This window comes from Psammomys obesus, unplaced genomic scaffold (genome assembly GCF_907164565.1).
Source record: "Psammomys obesus unplaced genomic scaffold, mPsaObe1.curated_primary_1811, whole genome shotgun sequence".
Taxonomy (NCBI): domain Eukaryota; kingdom Metazoa; phylum Chordata; class Mammalia; order Rodentia; family Muridae; genus Psammomys; species Psammomys obesus.
The window spans coordinates 4,798,963-4,817,090 of record NW_026591711.1 but is presented as its reverse complement, the minus strand read 5'-3'; positions in this window follow the sequence as shown (position 1 = coordinate 4,817,090).

The following is an 18,128-nucleotide window of genomic DNA, read 5'->3' as shown; positions in this document are numbered from 1 at the left end:
ATCTATCTATCTATCTATCTATCTATCTATCTATCTATCTATCTATCATCTATCTATCTCTGTCTCTGTATGTGTATGTGTGTGTTAATTACCATCTATTGCAAGAAGAAGCCTCTCTGATGAGAGTTGAGTGATATTCTAATCTATAGGTAGAGCAATGTGTCCTGTGGAGTATTTTTATTGTTAGGCTCTCTCAGAAGAATGATAGGCTACTTTAACAGTGTCAGATATGGTTTCCATATTACAAAGTGGACCTTAAATTCAACAAGCTGTGATGGGTTACTTCCGTAGCATTTGGCCTCTATTGTACCAGTATATCTTTTAGGCAGGTTGCTGTTGTAGGTTGAAGGATTTGTAGCTGGGTGATTTGTGATTACTTTTCTTCTCCAGTAGCCTGCAAGGTACCTTTTATCACCATTAACACTAGTCAGTAGGGGTAAAGCTTTAAGTTGGGCACCAGCTCAATTTCTCTATATTCAATGGCATAAGTAAGTTTTGTTTCTAGCAATAGGGCCTTACCATCAGGTTGCAGAGAGTAACTGATAGCCTTGGCAATAGCCTGTAATGTTTGGGAGGGTCCCTGGAATCTCTGTGGCCAAGGACTCAATCAGATGTAACCCATTCTTGGAAGTTTTATTTGGTGACATACGATGTCTAGTTGGGGCATTGTATACTTCATTATGAGGTGATGCCATTTAAATTCTACACATTGAACAAGTACACAGGCAATGGACTTGCTAAACTTAGTTCTAGGAGCTTTCTGCCCTAGAGTTCACAACATGCACCTTCTGCCTAACCACAGGGAGCCTTCTCATGCATGCTGATGATTCTTTCATGTACAGTATAATATTTTTTTTTCAAGAGGAGAATTTTATTTTAGAGTAGGGATTGGCTCTGTGGACAAGCCACTTCCTTTCATAAACAAAACCACATTTGTATTGTTTTGAAACCATCTCAATCTGTAGCTCAGGCTAGCCTCAATCTCTTGGTCAGCTTCCCCAGTGCCTGGGCTATCACTGTATAGCACAAAGCAAGGCTCTTGTAAAAAGCTTGTCTTGGCTCACAGTCACCTCGTTTGTTTGTGTTTGGTCTGCGGCTGCTCTCGCGCTGAAATAGCAAAGCAGAGTAACTCAGACTGAGAACACATGCCTGGGAAGCATAAAATATTTACTGTCTGCCCCTTTAAGAAAAACTCCCTTCAACCCCTATCTTACAGTCAGATAAAGATTCAATTGAGTCCCAGCTTGTGGGCAGAATTCTAAGCCTAGAACTGAGGAGGCTGAGGCAGCAGCATCATAATCTACCTAGTGCGTAGGCCAGCCTGGTCCCTGACTCTAAAAAACAAAAAAGAAGATAGATTTCTGTAAGCACAACTCCTTAGGTCTCTCAGGATCCTTGGGTGTGTGGATGATTCTCTTTCAATAATTTTAGTAAATTCTTAGCATTTCGCATGTACCTTTCCATATTTCTTTGTTCTGTCTTCTTTCTTTTTGTAATCTGGAAAACTAATCATACAAGTGTCAGGCATAGCCACTTACTGTATTTCTCTTGGCTATTGTGATTTCTTTTTCTTTTATACTTTAAAAATGTATTTCAGTTGGCCTCTTTTTAAGATTACTTACTTTAAACCCACCTGCTAAAAATTCCTTAATCTCAAATATCTGTCATTTTAAAAAGTGTCTATCCATCTTCTGAAATTCCCTGTCTACTGATGTATGCCGTAACTTCTCATTAGGTATTCTGTCATATTAATGTCCATCATATTGAAGTATTTTTCTCATAGCGTCAGCAGTGGTTTATCTCTGAGGTCCGATGTTATTCACTGATTTATCTCTAAATGGTAATCTGCTTTTCTTACCAGTTTGTCCTGGAAGTTATATTAATAATTGAATACTAGACATTGCTTCTGAACACGTAAATAGTTTAATCCTCAGAGATGAATGTGTCATTTCTTATCTTAGGCCATGACTGATGAATTGAATCAAGTAAGAAGTTTCTTAAGCAGGTTTGGGCTTGGCTGTTACTAGCATGTGCTGTAGATTTCAGATTCTTCTTGCATTCTGAAGGCTTATTTAATCAAGGCTAGGTTTTTTGTTTTTTCTTCAGTAGCTTATATCATCTGTAATGAAGAATTGTTCTTGATTGGATAGATTGTGTTTTTAAAGAGTTTGTATACATGAAGATTATATTCTTAAATTAAATTTTATAGTAGCATGTACAACCTGGTGATGTTTTGTTTTGTTTTGTTTTTTTCAAATAAATTAATGTGTGATTCATTTTGTAGTCAAATAGCTCTGTGTGTGAGGTTTGTTGAGGTGCTATGGAAACAGCTTAGTGAAGGAACTTAGAGAGTTCTGTATTTTCTACAGTCCTGTGGATGGGGCTCTGGCATCAGCTTGGAAACATATTTCGTTATGGTCTCCTGAACTTTCACACAGTTGTCTTTCTAAATGTTGCATTTTCTGGGAAATGGGCAGTGTCTCACAATAGACTCACAATAGCAGTGTCTCACAATGTTGATAGGAGACGTGTGAAGTGATTCCAGTTTCGTGGAAAAATTCCCAAGTGCCCCTCCTGACAAGAATTATAAAAACCTAATTCTCTAGAATGGTCATCACACCTCAGGATTTTAGACAAAGGAAAACAGCTCACTGTTAGACAAGGAAAATAAAATCACTAATTGCACTGCTGTCTGCAGCAGCGTATTAGAAGCTGACGTTAGGGTGTATTGGGAACAAACAGTATTTGGGATTTTTATCATGGTATCATTCAGGAACCCTTTCATTTATATGTTGTTTGGGAGTCTCAGGTATTTATGCCTTTATAATTACACCATATATTGTGTGTCTGGTCACCTAGTCTTCATAAGACACCCCCCCCAAAGTACTTCACGTTAGAGATGAAGCCTGGTCTTGGAGAAGATCTAGATCTGGACCGAGGCCCCGGGTAGGAGGCACTGGAGATGGTTCAGGACCAGCTCCAACCGTTCACTCTGTAGTTCTTGCTGCCAGTCCTGGCACTCTGCCACTTCAGTCTTGCTCATTGTGACAGGTAAAACTTCAATGGTTTGTCTTAAGAGTCATCTCATGGCTAAGCTTTTCCCCAGTAAGATGCTGTGAAAATCATGCTTTAGTTTTGCATGACCTTGGCTCTCTGCCTAGTGTACTTAAACTGATGGAATACATAAAGCAATGTCCGGTGTCACAGCCTTCATCCTGTTCTTCTTATTCCACGGACATGTAGCTGCCTCCCAGCTACAAATGCTTCAGCCTGTCTTGACATGGCTGGGTCATGATTGTACGGTGTGAGGTCAGTTCTGTCCAGTCTGAGCTCCCTAAGGATAAGATATCTGTGTTGCTTCCCCCTTCCCCCCCTCCCCCGTCTCTACAAGACAAGGCTAATCAAGAGTTCCTCCCTGGCTTATTACCCAGAGCTACAAGGCAGATGCTCAGTCTTTCCCCACTGAAACTCAGATGCCAGGTACTTGTGTGAGAGCTCTGTGCATCCTTGCTTTGGGCAAAGTCATTAACAGATCCATTCAAGTATACAACTGTCCAGTCACCATTGACAACTGACAGGTGCCGTGAGATAGATAGGACATTTGACTGGGGGGGGGGGGTGTATCACAATTCTAATGTTTCTATATGTAATATGGAAATACAGTCCTGAAAAGGGGGCCTTTAGGGCTGGGAGGAGAAAGTTAGAAGCATGCCTGCCTGGCAGACACAAAGCCCTAGTTCGATTCTCACCACAGTGTAAAACAGGCAGCGTGGTGCTCTCTTGCAATCCCAGCACTCAGGAGATGGAAGTGGGAGGATCAGACATTTAAGGTCATCCTGGGCTGTGGATCCAGAGTTGAAGACCGTCTTGAGATATATCAGATGCTGCCAAAACAACAACAACAAAACATTTGGAAGATTTAGTGGTGATATCTTCTGTCTGTGTCTTCATTGCAGACTTCAGACCGTTTGAAGAGAATCTAAGATTGACTCATGTCTTTCAACACTCTTATCGGCCAGTGTGCTCTAGAGTCTCAACAAACGCTATTACACTTTAAAATACTCTAATATTAGCCCTATTTGGAAGTTTTTAGTTAAGAACTTTGATCTGAAGTCGGAGTTTCTATCTTCTAAAACACGGAAGACGGTATTGTTACATGCACACAGACCCCTATAGCTCTGCCTTGCCTTCCCTCCATTCAGTTCTTCCACAGAAAAACATGACAGAGGCAATTTAAAGAAATGCAAGGGCTATTGATAATTTATGAATTTTTTTTTCTGTTGCAGAAAGACAGGTGCTCCTGTGAGATAAGGGACACTGTGGACATGAATTGTAGTATAGGCAAGGAGCCCAGCCAGGTAAGTGTTTATCTGTGGTTGCCAGAGAGAGCAGCCGCAGTGGCTCATGGGGCCACTGACCTTGGCCTATGTATCATCGTCACACCAGGGGACAGACGCAAATACTGCCATTCTTGTGAACATACAGGAAGGAAAGGAGGCTCACTCCTTATTATCTGTGTCAGTGGACCCCTCCCCTGAGGGGCAGAGACAGAGAAAAAGACAGAAAAATGGAGAGGAAAGGAAGGAGGAAGATAGACATACAGACACACACACACACACACACACACACAGAGAGAGAGAGAGAGAGAGAGAGACTGGCTTCATATATACTCTTTCCTCTTTTCACTTTGCTCTATTTTTACTGAAGAGGAAAAATGGCATTGGTCTCTCAAGCTTATCAGAAAGCTCAGATGCACAGCAGCTATTCCAGTCTGCAAGACTTCAAGGGCATAGTTTTTCCTTATATGGGAGCTGGGTAAAGCTACACACCATGGATAATCTGAGCTAGCATCTCCCTGGCTGTGATTGCAGGCCGATTAGGAGAGGCCAGGGTGAGTGATGTAAGCTTGGATAGATGTGTGCTCTCTTCCCCACCCTGACCTTATTACAGCCACTCGCTGCTTTCTGGCCTGGGGTTTACAGAGCAGATGGAAGATTCCCTGAGAGAACAGGACACGGTTGCTTGGGAGCCAGTGTGGAGACAGCGCTTAGTCCGTCGAGGGTAAGGAGACCATCAAGGCTGTATTTCCATGAAGTGCTGCCACCTGTAACATGTAACATGTAAGAACATCCAGTGCGAAGAACTACAAAGTTGGAGCCACAAACCATAGAGCCATGTTGTCCCAGCCTGGAGGCTGATGGTTCAAAATGGTATCACAGATGGGTTCTTTCTGAGGCCTGGGATCCTCTCATGGCACCCTCTCGTTTCCACTGGCCTGCTCACCGTCTTGTTTCTCTGCTCGCGCACTCACGATCAGTCCTGATCTCTGCATGGCAGATTCTCCCTGTCTACGTATCTGTGTTCAGACTCCCCTGTCGGGTTTCAACAATGGGTTGGGGGACCCACCTATGCTGCAGGGCTTCAGATTGACTATTGTACCCAAAGTAGCCCTGCTTCCGTGTAAGGCCATGCGGTGTGGCAGGAGCAGAGCTCACATCTGGATCTGGAGGGCACCTGATGTAACACATACTGTTATTCTGTCCTTGGCTGATTACATTGTTGACTAACAGGTAAGGGCAGGAAAGCTGTGGAGGACCGGCCGGATGGCTAACCTTTTCAGACAAAGAATCTGGACATGACAAAGGGAACTTGTAATGGTGAAAGCTGGAGGGTCCCAGCTTATTCGTTAGAATGTCCATTGCTTTGAGGCTGCTGACAGCATCGGGTTTGGAATATGAGGTCAGAGTCAACAAGGATTTACACTTCAGTGGTATGAAGATTTCAGCTTCTCAGACAACAGTTCTCAGGTCCTTGGCCCAATGTTTTCAGGAATTTGGGCTGCTCAACTGAAGGGCCTGCTTCTCTCAATGCTCTGAAATATGGTGGGGATGGATCTGGAAGTACTAGCTCCTGGAAGAGTCCCTTTACTACACAGAGAGACCCTGTCTCAAACAACAACAACAAACAAACAACAACAACAAAAACCATTTGGGGGAGTGCTGTGAGATCACTCAGTGGGTATGGGCACTTGCTGCATGAGCGAGGGAACCCCAATTCAAATTCCTAGTACCCACAAAAAACTGAATGCGGCCACATGTGCCTTTAACCCCAGAATTAAGGGTCAGAGACAGGAGGATCCTGGGAGCTCGCTATTCAGCTAGCCTAGCTGAAACGAAAAGCTTCAGTTTCATTGAGAGACTCTCAAAAGCAAGTGGAAGCCAGGCATGGTGGCACACACCTTTAATCCCAGCACTCAGGAAGACAGAAGCAGGTGGATTATTGTGATTTCAAGGCCAACCTGGTCTTCAAAGCAAGCCCAGAGCAAACAAGGCTACACAGAGAAACCCTGTCTAAAAAAAAAAAAAGAATGGAGAGCAACAAGAAAACAGCTGAAGTCAACCCCTGATCTCCATATTTTTTATTTCCTCAACAGACGTCATGGCAGAGAGGAATTCAGCCAAGCCTGGTGCCTTGCTAGGCCCTTGCCTGCACTTCTCAGTTCTCTCTGAAGCCAGCCAGCTGAATGGGCACAGACTGAGGATCCCTAAAGGGAAAATCCAGAATCTAAAACTTCTCAGCACTGAGTGGCTAATCCATGAAAGATCATACTTTAGGTGGAAGTAAAAATGAAAGCATGGCTCTGTGTAAGGAGTCTGCAAAATGTAAGTGATTTTTATGTTTAGGTTAGTGATATATCTCCAAGGTATCTCATTATGAAAGTGTTTTAAAATCGAGAAGAAAAATTGAAATTCTAAGTACTTCTGGTCCTCAGAATTTTGGATAAGAGACAAAAAAAAAAAATCTGAGAACCCATTTTTCAGGTAAACCAATGGAGTCTCATGCTTTTATTTAGTTAGTTAGTTTTTGTGATTATAATGCAATCACATAACTCCCCCCACTTCTCCTCCCTCCAAATTTCTCCCAGGTAACATCTCCTTGTTTTCTGTATTAGTCAGGATTCTCTAGAAGAACAGAATTAGGTAAAATATATGTTCATAAGCACACACAACACTTGTGTGTGTTGGGAACGAGTAAAAGAAACTTGTCCTAAGTACTGCCATTTTGTTTTGACCATAGGAAGGAAACTATGGCTCCAGGCTCTAGGGATGCAGAAGACTTCCAAATAGCTGAACAGCTTCTGTTATCTTCTGCTCTAGAACATAATGACTGTTCCTAACTACAAAAGAACAAATGGATTTGATTGGCTGGACATGAAATCTACATTCTGTTTCAGTTGAAGTAGATCAACAACATAAAGAAAGCCCTTATTTCTAAATCGTGATTGGTGGAAGATGTAACAATAATTTGGCACAGATGTTTGTGGTTTGCAAGCTTAAATATTCTGTGATATTCTGGCTCAGGGTTGCAGTTCAGTTCCTGAGTCTGTTCTGTGGCTCTGATCAATCAGTAGTGACTTGATTGCAAATAAATTGTCATCCCCATTGACCTGGTGTTTGAGCTGTGTTGGGACTAAGAGGACCCCATAACATAACATACATAAGGTTTAATTAGAGTCTTACAAGCTGTGATCCAACTAGTCCAACAATAGCTGTCTCTCAACGGAAAATCCAAGAATATAGTTGTTTAGTCCATGAGTCGGAGGATCTCCAGAATATGTTGGAATCCTGAAGTAGGCTCTCATACCAGCAAAGGAATGCCTCGGTAGCAGGATGGATGCACTTGCCAGTGAGAACGAGGGCAAGCAGGCAAAAAGCAAAAGTTTCCTTCTGCCTTGTCTTTTACATAGACGGCTACCAGAAGGTGTGGCCCTAACTAAGACTGGGTCTTCCCACTTCAAATGCTCTAATCAAGAAAAGTCCTTCACAAGTGTGACCAGCTGCTTTGGCTTTAGTGGATTCTATAGTCAAGTTGACAACCAAGATTAGCAGTCACACTCTCAAATTCATGGCCTCGTTTTCAATAGTGTGTGTGTGTGTGCGTGTGTGTGTGTGTGTGTGTGTGTGTGTGTGCGTGTGCGTGTGTTCCTAAATACATAAATACAACCTTCTCAGTTTGAATAGCATTATTAGTATGTGTATGTTTTCAGAGATGACCATTTAGTATTGGACAACCAACTGGTGTGCTCCTCCCTGGGGAAGACTATATTTATCCTGCTCTCAGGAGTCCTTAGTTGCCTGCAGTTTTTTGACTAAGGTTGAGGCCTCATGAGCCCTGGGCTAGATGTGGGAGTCCTGGGCGGATGCACTTATGGGAAGATCAGGCAGACTCCCCAGGCTAGACTCTGGAAAAGAGTTTGAAGAATCCTGAGGCTCAAGTTTTGATGACTTCCCAAGGGCTCCAAGGAGGCAAGCAGCAACTGAATCTTGCACAGTCCATTTTTGGGTGTCAGTCTTAGAAATATTGACTTGAGCACTTAAACAAATCTGGTGTTGAGACTAGTCTAAGGTGGTACTAGGTTTAGGTGATATCGCCTCTTCCTGGTCACAGCAAGTACATTTAAAATTCTGACTTTCATTTCCATTTGGAATGTGAGGAAAATGGAGGCTGTCTACATTTCTTTCCTTCCTTCCTTCCTTCCTTCCTTCCTTCCTTCCTTCCTTCCTTCCTTCCTTCCTTCTTTCTCTCTTGATTTTTCAAGACAGTTTCTCTGTGTAGCCCTGGCTATCCTGGAACTCACTCTGTAGACCAGGCTGGCCCCAGACTCACAGTGATCCGCCCTGCCTCTGACTTCCTGAGCACTGGGATTGAAGTTGTGCACCACCAAGGCCCGGCTATTAGATGGAATTTTAACATCTTGTTACAGAATTTCTTGGTCCTCCACCAAGTATGTAGACCTTTGTCCCCCGCTGAGGGGCATCTGTTAGGAAGTGAGTCACAATCTGGTCATCTGGTGGGAGCCCCTGTCGAAGTTCACATTTTTCTCTTCTTTTCACCAAGTATTCCCAGGCTTCACCAGCTGAGGGAGATGCCAGCAACGGCCTGATTGAGCAGCCTCCTGTGCACCTAGCTGGCAAGTGTCAGCCAGTCTCAATGGCCAGAGCAATGTGCTGCCCTTCTAGCTAAAGACTAGCCTTCACCCTAGACACAAATCCTTTGAGCACAGTGGGCCTTTGACCAATTCTGTTTGGGAAGAGGAAGTTGTTGGTGGATATGGTAATAATGACAGTGAAATTCAATTACTGGCTCCCAGAGGACTGTCGTGAGTGATAATAAATTAGGAAACATGAGCTTTGGAGACTCTGCATAGCAAGAATAATGGGATATTAAAAAACAAACAAACAAACCCTAAGCATTCATTTAATTATAGGTGCTACAGTTTTCCCCATCAAAAATTACTCCAACGACTCGCCCTTTGTTCTTGTCATAAAAGAATATGCCTGAGATGCAGCCAAGAACATTTTATCTTAATTGCATGGTATTGTTATGGCTCCCACAGTACACCTGGCCTCTGGGCAATGGTACTTAGGCAGGAAGGAGACTGGGGAGAGCCTCCCAAGGCCATGGCACTGGTCCACTGGAGCTCACAGATGCTCACTGATGTGGCCTTGGGTTTCATGTTGCCATGCCCGGAGGAAGTTTGAATGGGGTATAACCTCAGAAAGTCTGGCTAGCACCGAATCACTGACATCCAGCAGGGAGGGCAAGGCTCACAGTGTCTCATTAATTAAAATCAGTTTTCCTACCCTCAGATATCTTCTCCTTCTTAAAATACCTACCCTGACCTGTTGGTTTGTTTGTTTTTGTATTTTTTTTAAGGCAACAGTTAATGGCCTCTGCCAGTTGTGGCTTCCACCAGGGAGTGGCATACTAGAAAACCAGTCTGACTGAAGAGCTGCTGACATTCTGTGGCATGATTTCTTTGCAGACTTTGTCATCATTTCTTCCACAGTGTGAACTCCAGCATGAACAGCAGGAAAAAGACGCCAAAGCAGCCTAGATCTAGCCACAGACTGATCCATCCACAGACAGCTTGGGCGGTCATTGGTAGCCTCCTTCACTGTCTCATCCTGTTTGTCAGGATTCCAGTATCCAAAGAGATGAATGAAAACTAGAGAACAGAGAAACTACAAAAGAAGATGACTAGGGAACTGTTTTCGGAATCTGCTGAGAGGGCCATTTTCCACATGTGGTCTGTAGGACCTCTTTGGGGGCCTCTACAGGCCTGACTACTTGCTGGGGAAATCACCTCTTCTCCAATCATGATCCTTCAGGAAGGACTGCATGCTCAGATTCATTGGGCTGAATTTATGACCCCTCCTAATGACACCCCCCTTTCTGGGCATAGTAGAACCTCTGTAGGAGTTGAACAACAAGAGCATCTGCTGTGCTGGAGCTCAGGAGGGTGAGTGCAGGGATTTGGGGGCCACTATGCTCAGCCAGGCACATAGAGCACTGAAGGTGGCGGGAGTGGGGGTGGGCTGGCAGAGACTGAGGCAGGCCAGGGGCTGCTGTGGTTCTTGGTGGTTCTGCTTCCTGCTTCTGATTTAGACCAGTATGCTTTATTTGGAGATGCCCTGGACCACCCCATCCATTCCTCATTTTGCTCAATGGCCCCTTTTGTGATGTGTTCTCTTCCTTGTTGTTTACCTTCTAACATCAGTCCCACGAGTCTGGGTAGCATTGGTAACAGTTGTGAGTGACTGAAGTGTTGGATGGAGGGTTAGAGCTGGCCTCCCAGTGAGGGTGGGCTTGCTGTAGAATGGCTAACTCCTTCCAAAGGATGAGCCACCATTCTTCCTCTTTGGCCTTGACCCAGCTCCAGCCGTTGGCCCCCAGCTCTCTTGTGGCAGCTTAGTGGCCTCCATCCTTCCCTAGTTCCATCTCAATTCACCCCCGAGCCAGTGCCTTTTCCATGACCTTATTCCCAGGGGCTTGGAGACATCTGAAACTATTCACATTATATCATCAGACCCAGGGAGCTGGCATTCAGTGGCTCCCTGCTTCAGCATTTGCCAAGATTAGGGGTGGATGTTCTCATTACAATGAGAGGGGACTCTCAAGACCCAGAGACAAAAGCAGCCTGAGGAGTTTACTGTCCCTCTGTTTCCCATGAAACATAGTTCTGGAAAGCATTCATATTTTGCCTGCACTGCTTCCTGCCCTTGGCAGAAAAGGGATTTAAAGCAACCCAGAAGTTCCAGAGCCGGCACAGGGTAGCCAGCTAGAAAGAGGGGCACACAGAAAAGGCGAGCACACACATCACTGCTCAGAGCCGTCAGTGACCGTCCCTCAGGGTGGAAGCCTGTGGAAATGCTAGGTCTAACTTGCTAGTCATTAAGACAGGAAGGGCAGGGATGTCTTCAGCTGTCTGCAAGTGAGCAAGCTAGTGGGTCTCTCAAGGAAGGGGGGCTTGAGACTTTATTTCTTAGGCCTTTGGGCTCTCTTTTCCAAAGAGAGCATGGGGTGTAACTGGTGTTTAGACAAAAGAGTCAGACTGTGAGGTGTTTGGGCAGCAAGAACACAAAGCTAGAAGAGCCCTGTACTAGGTCTTTGGTGAGTACTTTCGTTAAAGATCTTGGTGGCTCTACAGTTCTCTACCGTTTTACTCATTATATAAATGCTATGCCTCAAAGGTTAGACAGTTGGTTAGTGACAGAACCATGTAGATCTAGGTTTGCCAGATCACTAATTTGCCTGGTCAGGATGAGGTAAACTCAGCCCTAGGTTCTGTGCAAAGATAATGAATGCAAGTCTTCTACACAAAGAAACAGACATTCAACCCAGACAGCTGAGCACTTCCGTTAACTCTTAAATGCTGTTTATTTGTTTCTTTCAATCCAGTAATTTTTAATGAAACCCTTGCTAAGAAAATCTTTTTATTAAGCTTTTACTTTAGATTTTCATGTAAACTTTAAAAATCATGTTGAGAATGCTCATCTACTTCTGCTCATCGAATTCCTTCTAATGTTGGCATCTTATTAACTCTGCACATTTGTCAAAATTAAGAACGCAAATGGCTGCCAGATGTGGTGGTGCAAGCCTTTAATCCCAGCACTCAGGGAGGCAGGGGCAGGTGGATCCTTGTGACCAGGCCAGCGCGACCTACAAAGTGAGTAGAGAGTCCAGGACAGCCAAGGCTACATAGAGAAACCCTGTCTTCAAACAAACAAACAAACAAAATAAAAAAAAACAGACAAGTGAAAACTTACTATGAACTAAACCCCAGACTTTTCCAGATTGTGTCATTGCTTCCCTCCAGGGCCTTGTAGCATTCCAGAATGCAATCCAAAGTGCCTCCATGCATGCATTAGAGTCTATTGGTAACATACATGTTCTGTACTAGGTATACTGAGCAATATAGCAATGGCACTCTTGTATACATGTGTAGCAAATGGTATCTACAAAAAATGTTTACATTAGTACTTTTCAATGGAAACAAAAGAATAGTATTTGTAAATGCATTTGGTATTCATATATATTAATGCACTTATGTACTTATGCCATGGAATACTATACAGCAATGAAAGGGGACTCTCAAGACCCAGAGACAAAAGCAGCCTGATCATTTTGTGAGCTATCACCACTGTTCTGGTTAAGAATAAGACTCACGCTCTGGGGCAAGAAGGATTGTAAGAGCCAGAGGGGTCAAGAGCACCACAAGAAAACCCTCAGAATCAACTAACCTGGATTCCTAGGGGCTCACAGAGACTGAACCAGCACTCAGAGAGCCTGCATGGGTCTGACCTATATAGGTTATGGTTGTGTATCTTGGTGTCCTTGTGGGACTCCTAACAGTGGGGCAGGGCCCGTCTCTAACTCCTTTGCCCACCTTTGGGACACTTTCCCTCCCACTGGGTTATCTAGTCCAGCCTTAATAAGAAGGAAGGTGCCTAGTCTGATCAGAATTTGATAGGTCATGTTAGGTTGATATCCTTTTCTGAAGGGAAGTGAAAGAGGAATGGATGGGAGACAGGAAGAAGAAGCAGAAGGAGAAGGAGATCCATATGCACCAATGACGCAGAACATACCATCTTTTTTATTTTAGTTCTTCTGTGTATGAATAAAAACATTCTCATGTTTGCCTTTAAATCATGATTGTCTAATACAAACAGAATTTTAAAATATACTAATGATTTAACACTGTTATTTTTCTTTACTTAACAAATAAAAAGCACCTAAGTTGAGGTAGACTGGAGAAGGTGAAAGGTTTTTGCTGTAAACTTTCCCCTTCTTCTAAACATGGGTCCCCACGTTTTCATTTTGTCCTGAGTCTCCTGGGTAACATAGCCAGGGCTGCGGCACCCCGGCTGAGAGCCGCAAAATGAAGTGGTGCTTTGCAGGTGAATGGGAGGAGATATTGCAAAGGACTTCCTCATTCTCCCCTCCTGCCATCTTCCTCTGGGGCCTAGGAGTCACTTCAGGTTTGGGCAGTGCTAGATATAGCCAGGGGTCAGGTTTCTGCTCACCTTCTCAGTGGCCAGATGCTTTTTGATGCAGGACGTGAGTGGCAGATGCCGCATCCAGAACCACGTAGACATTCGACCCGATGGACACCTGGCTTTCATGCAGCCCCTGCTTAGTAATTCCTAAGTCATCAAGTCATCGCTTATGTGCACCAGGAGGTAGTTTCCGCTTTCCAGTTTTTACTGTTAAATCCAAGGTATGTCCTCTGCATCTACAAATCCTGTCAGCCCATAAAACACAGAATGCGGTGTTTGGGGACAGCCATAGCAAGGTGGGCCCAGGGCAGTAGCTATCGTTTATACCCAAACCAAACTAACCTCAAGGAGAGGGACAGACACAAATGGCTCTGCAGGCAGGCTGGGCTCCGAAACCCAAATGGCCACTGTGGTCTACCTCCCCACCCTCAAACTTTTCCTGTTGTGCATTCCTTTTAAAAATGATTGGCAGCTGGTGGTGCAAGGCCTGTCCTTCCTACCACAGTGGGGTCCTGATGCTGGCACCAGACATGAGAAGCAAAGCTTAATTCACAGAGCCGACTGCTGACACATGGGTGTAGCTTTCCAGGAAGAGGTGCTGCACCTGTGGTAAGGTAAAGAGTGGGACCAGCTCAGACTTTACACTGTGAGCCTTCCATCTGGACCCTGGGGCAGGCCGCCCCCTTCCTTTCCCCCATAATAGATACTGCTCCTTTTCTTTCTTCTCCAGAGCACACATCACTCCTTTATGCCCCTCCCCCACCATCCCTCTTGTCCTCCCGCCAACCTTAACAACCATAGCTTCCCTCAGAGTTCAGTCTTTTTATGCCCTGGGTCATAAATCCCAACGCCCTCTCCTATTTGAAGCCCTTGCAATACCTTTTCTGGAATTTTATGATCATTCAGCCCCCACATCGTTCCACTTCCTCCTGCCTGCCTGCTCTGTAGAGCTGGGACATGGGGGGGGTCTCATTAAAAAGTGAAAGTTGGTGGTTTAATCCTCTGGTGAATATTCATTGTCTTTGTAGCTGCCAGAACAATCAGTTTTCACGGTTGCCCTGCCTGAGCATGTCTCTCCAAATTTATCCATTTACCTCCTAATCAACCTGATCCTAATCAACCTGATACTGTTAAGGTGTGGGGACATCTAGGGAGATTAAGTCTTCAGGAACATCCCTCAGGATGGAATTAACGGCATTACAGAAAAGGTTACAGGTAGTACCCAAAGCCTAATGAGGACAGCTTGTGAGGTGCCATCATGGAGGCAGAAACCCAGAAACAGCCCTCCTCTGACACTTAACCTGTGTGGGATCTGTGTCTTATTCTTAGACTTCCATTTTTCAGATTGCTAGGAAGGAATTTCTGTTATTTATAAACCACCCAGTCACAAGTGTTTTGTTATAGAGGCACAAATACACTGAAAGAGTACTCAAAGCCCCAACTGCTCTCTCTTCAGCTCCCAGCTGTGGCCCCTGCCCCTCCCTGAGGTTCCAGTGCTCCAGCTGCCTTGCCTCCATGGAGACCTGCCTGTCCCATCACCTCCCACACCTCTACTCTTATGGAGCATGCAAGCTCTTCCACATCCATATGGATTCTACTGAAGCTTGATAGCTCTGCCGCACCTTCCGACATGCCACTCGTGGCATGCACCGTGCTTAACCCTACTCGCTCAATTTGAGTCATCATCTTCCAGAGACTGGGAGCCAGATGGAGCCATACCAGAGATGGTCTTCCCTACCCTAGGGCTTTTGTTATTTGAGGAATGCCAGAAGACGTGCAGCCAATTAGTGGCTGGGGCCAGATGAGTGTCCGGATAATTCTACCTCCCTCCAGGGAGTTCCCTTGTTCTTGGCAGTAGAAAGCCCCCTGCAGAGAGCCCTGCCCCAAACTCCACGAAACACATAAGCTTCTCCAGACCCCAGCTTCCTGATGCCCAACCTATCGCTTCAAATACAAACCTCACTGTAATTTGTCTTTCTCTGAATGTCTTACATTAAACACAATGGCATCTGATTTGTTAATTTTCCTTAAGTGGCTGATAGGAGCAGAGACAGTTTACTGAAATTTTGAGATGGTTATGAGTTATGCAGATGAAAGAAATGCATCCTGGGAAAATTACAAGGGTTTGCATTTCTCCATTACAAAAAAAATTGAAGTACACATAATAGCATAGAACTAGTACAGTAGCCAGAACAATGGAGGCCTCACACATCACCGCCAGATTGACACGGGCAACAGGAATAGTACAGTAGCAGGAACAGCAGGGATCCACCAGATTAACATATGGTAATTTGAAATGTTTACTTTTTATTTCCCCTTCACATTCTGTTAAAGACATATGCTTGACATCATTTTACTTCAAAATGCCTGTGATGGCTACTCTCAGTTGTTAACTGGTGGACCACATCTGGAATCAACTAAAGCCCAAGCAGCTGGGCATCCCAGTGAGAAATTTTTATTTCTTGAGTGGATCATTGGAGGTAGGAAGAACCCTGAAATCTGGGCCACACTTTCTAGTGTCAGTCCATATAAAAGAACAGGCAAGAAGGAAGCTTTTGCTTTTTGCCTGCTTGCCTTCATTCCCAGTGGCAAACCCACTCATGTTTTTGCTGAGGCAATTCTTCAGTGGTTTAGAAACTACTTCGTTGGGATACCTACGTAGACGGAGGTCCAGCAGCTCTGTCGGACTGCAGCATCAGACTGGGACTGCCAAGACATCCAGTCTTGTGGACTGAGAAACTGCATTCTTGGCCTTTCTGTCAGGAGACAGCCTTTGCTGGACTACCCAGACCACACCAGCCTTTTCTCCTGCTGAGCTGTTCGGGTGTGGATGCAGACTGACCCGTGTGGCCAACTGGTTAACTACAAGACCCTGGCTGTGACCCCGGATGAAGCCAGCCACTTTCCATGACAGCCTTCCCCTTGGCTTCTCTGGCATCTCATTTGGTGGTGTGGTAGGGGGTGGAGGGCTCCAGGCCACATGCTCTTGACTTGAATGGACAGAGCCTCCATTCTTGTCCTGCTGCCTCTCAGCTCTGTCTCTCTCTAACTAAGTCTCTGGTTTCTCATCTGCAAATTCTGTGTGTTTCCAGCCCTGTCTGATGTTATGAAATGAGACCCCCAGGACGGGAAACGGAAAAACTGATGGAAGTGCACATCCCATTACTGATCTGTCAGGGATACATGGAAGCCACACTCCATCACAGATGTGGCTGAGCGGTAGGAGAGCTGAGCTTCATCAAAGAAAATCAATGAGAACGTGCCACACCACCCATGGAAAAAGAAATGATTTTAAATATTTTCCTCCAGGCCCTAAAGATTCTAATTGTTGCTGTCCTGCTTTTTAGATGTGATTGCCAGGAAGACAGAGGTTCCAGCTTGCCAGGAATTGTACTTCGTGCTGTCTGGGACCCCCAGATGAGCTTCACTTCGTCATGGTCCTGTTTTCCAGAGAAGGAAGAAAGTTGGATGTCACGTGACATGGAACATCACTTTGATTGGTTTTGATGTATTTAGTTAATATTGTCTTTAAATTCGCTTACTTTGTTTACTTCAAATGCTTACTGCCGCTGTGCTAGCCAGGGCAGGGCAGGCTTCACTAGAGTAACAAATAAACCCAAGTGTTCAAGTGACAACAAACAGGCAAAGGATCGCTTTTCATTTTATAAAATCCAGTAGTCTGAGACGACTTTCAGGGTGGGTTTTTTGGAAGATAGACTGTAGCACTTTGACTCTTGTTCCCTTCGCCCTGTAATGCCACCATTTCCAAGTGGTGGCTCTGAGTGCATGGTTCAAGTAGGTCACAAAGAGGCTGTTGCCTGGCTTGCTAGTGCTCTACCCACAGATGGCTGATGTGTTTTCCATTCACACCCCACTGGTGTAGTTCTGTGACCCGTCCCTCCCTGATCTGGGGAGGGCAGAAAGCTGTGAAACACAGGGGTAGCTGCTGAGCCCAACTGCCTCGGCTAAAGTCTTGCGAAATGGAAGACCGGTTGATGTCACTCTCTATGATGTAGAGATGGCCATCAACAAATACAAGAACAATGTATTGGGTTTTAGAAGGATGTTTTTACTGCTAAACATTCAAGGTCTTAGGTTTATTTAGTTAGAAGGCAAAATCAATTAAGAGAGAGAGAGAGTGACAGACAGAGAGATAGAAAGAAAGACAGGGACAGAGAATATGGTACACAGTGACTTGTAAACTGAGAGAGAGCCAGGAAAATGCTAAGACTCTTAAAGACTTGCCACTCCCCTAATAGACAGGAGTCTTTATCATCTTCCACACCTTTTACTGTCCAGGCTGAGTGGATTAAAGTTACAGGAGGAAAGTGGTGGAGGCAGGTCTCCTATCCAGATGCTTAGAGACAGAAGTACTGTTCCAGACCGTACCTGGGGGACCCGGCTGGCAGAAAGTGACGGGGACAGGTCTTCCTTCCTACAGATGACATGGGCTTGTCTGCCTAGCATGTATCAGCATGCCCCAGAGCAGACCTTCTTGGGAATAAGTTGCAGAATGCATAGGAGCTCAGCCGATTAGAACAGACGGTGTGCTCCTGAGGCCCTGGAGGACCAAAGGTCCCTCAGGATCTGATGTCACTTTCCCAGCGGTGTCTTGGATGGAGGACTTGGTCCTGCTGGGGCCACCGTTCCCACATTGTGGAATGCTGAGTGGCATCTTGCTTTCTGTGCCCCAGATGCCAGTGTGTACACCCATCTCCCTTACCTCGAAGATCCAAAAGGTTTCTCTGCACACTGCCCGTCCCTGGGGGTAAAAATCCCCTGGCTGAG